The sequence below is a fragment of the Dendroctonus ponderosae genome, unplaced genomic scaffold (assembly GCF_020466585.1).
Source record: "Dendroctonus ponderosae isolate FM_Combo_2020 unplaced genomic scaffold, Dpon_F_20191213v2 Dpon_F_20191213_8, whole genome shotgun sequence".
In the NCBI taxonomy this organism is placed as follows: Eukaryota; Metazoa; Arthropoda; class Insecta; order Coleoptera; family Curculionidae; genus Dendroctonus; species Dendroctonus ponderosae.
Window position 1 is genome coordinate 5,608,503 of NW_026019016.1, and position 2,308 is coordinate 5,610,810.

General features: G+C 40.8%; 1 protein-coding gene across 1 annotated transcript in view; it reads left to right on the forward strand.

Annotated features, from left to right (window-relative positions):
* LOC109534405 overlaps nt 1-2,308 on the forward strand; it is an 11,553-nt gene that overhangs the window by 7,293 nt on the left and 1,952 nt on the right. The window lies entirely within an intron of this gene.

Genomic DNA, 2,308 nt, shown 5'->3' on the forward strand with positions numbered 1-2,308 from the left:
CTAAATGTGATTTAACCGGCCGTGAAAGCCTTCATAGTCTGATAATTTTCATGAACTTAACACGTTTTGCGCAGCTTGGTAACACAGCTCGAAAGTTAATTAATTTGAAAGTGCTTAATTTGAAGTATTCTTTAAGAAAAACAAAAAAAACGAAAAGTTCAGAGGGACTCAAACGACACGCCCACCCAGCATGTGCAAAATACCGCCGGATCAGCAAACGTGCGATTATTAGGCCCTGTACAAATGGATATATGTTTCGGTTAATTTTACCCCTGAGAAATTCCAAGGCTGTTTTCTCAAATGGTGTATAGACGTCCTGGACCTCAATACAAGAAAGACAGGTTTCTATGGTTCCTGTGTAGCTCTTAACATTCGGCTCGGCATATTTACGTGCGCATCCAATGCAAATGGTACCATGATCCTTCTGGAATTGCCGAGAACCATTTTGAGTTGTTAGTCAAGACGTACAGCAACTTACTAGTATGTTCTGCCAGATACACATTTTGCACACACACGGACAAAAAAAGTAATAGAGCGATTCCATTAACAGCCGCCTATCCGCTAATGTTAAAAGCGGACGAATTGGGTGATAGCAGACGGTAATCTCTTCATTTGCTGCGATGGTGGTTAGCGCTCTGACTAGAAACTGGTCACCGCAGCTCCTACAACGCAAGCACTGTGCAACGGAATGTAGTTATGGAAAACACCGAATCAAACATACATGATGACTGCATTTGGATAACAAGAATGATTGAGCAGGGCAATCGTTGGACAGATCGCCTTTCCAGTCACAATCCGAGAAAGTAACGGCTCTTGTTCGATGTGGTGGCTCTTAAGATACGTACAATTCATCTGCGCTTGGAAATAATGCCTCACTAGCAGTCCGCCTACCAAAAAAATGCCCACAGTCTTATCGAAGTCATCGAAGAAGTTGGTGCGCGTCATCAGGTAGACTACGGTTCTGGCCGATTTCTACAACAGATCATTAATTAGTCCAGCAATAAAACCCACATTGCTTCCTTAGTCGTATTGTTGYCGCTCACCCTTAAAACCTCATATACTTTCATTATGGGGATTCGATAAAAATGCGATATCAGTCTTTGGACGAAAGGATAATTATTGCCATATGAATTTCTGCCCCACTTTCGATTTTTCTTCGGTAGCTGGCTCTGGAAGCCGTTCTGGGCTCCGTATAAAACCATCCGGAACGCAATGTAACTATAAAAAAAACTATCTGTGACTTTAATTTATATTTCTCTGATGTAGAAGCTCGCTCAAGTTGTTTACGTTTCAAAAGCTGGATCATATCCTTTAAGCATATCCTTAAGCACAAAACAGGAAAAAAAGGTAATTCAAAAAATATGTATATCTACTTGTCCCGCGCTTTGCTAGTTGGAACATATCCACTCGTCCATCTTGCATCTCTCATAGAATCTCATGTGTGCGAAGGAGAAGCCCGATGCCAGCTACGGCCCTGAATGGAATACTCAGTTTCATTGAATTAATTTGAATTAAAATAGACTCGAAGCACACGGCGCTCTGAAGATGATTGCCATACCCGATAGCGAAACGTTAGGATTAAATTCATACCGACGAGGGAATAGGAACCGGGAAAACACCAGTGTGCATCTGCTGTTTTTCCTCAATCTCCACAAATAACTATGGAAAAATATTTTTCGAAATTGAACCAAATTCACAGGGTTCGTGAGGGCAGGTCTAAAACATCGCTAAATTCCGAGTTTCAAAATCTCGCCTACTTGTTTGACAATGAGCTTAGAAGACGACTGTGGGCACAGCAAAAACCGCAGAAAAACTTCACAAGTGTCGCAATTAATAATTTTTATCGAACTGGACCAAATTCAGAACTTTTGTTAAAGAAGATGTAGATGATCGATATCTCAAATTTTCACTCAGAAATCTGGTCTAGTTGTGTCAGAATGAGCCAATTCTTCAAATGCCACTATGAATTGTAAACACGTCCTTCTCCCAAATTGAAGCAAATTCACATCATTCGGCAAATTCGGCCTGTTTTTTTCAGATTCAGCATTAGAATAAGATGGTGCAAAAATAGAAAACCGCAGAAAGACGTGTTCAACTTTCGGACTTAATAAGCATAATTCCGGACTAACGCAAAGCAACTTTTCACCTTATCGAATCATTTCTACCTCAGATACACCTAAACCCGCCAAAAAATGCACATTTTGAAAAGTGTTATCACTTGCCTGAAATCAGTGTTCTTCAAATCCCAAAAGTGTCTTTGCAGACCTTCACACTCATACTGGTGGTAGTGTATGCGCGCAGTTTCGCG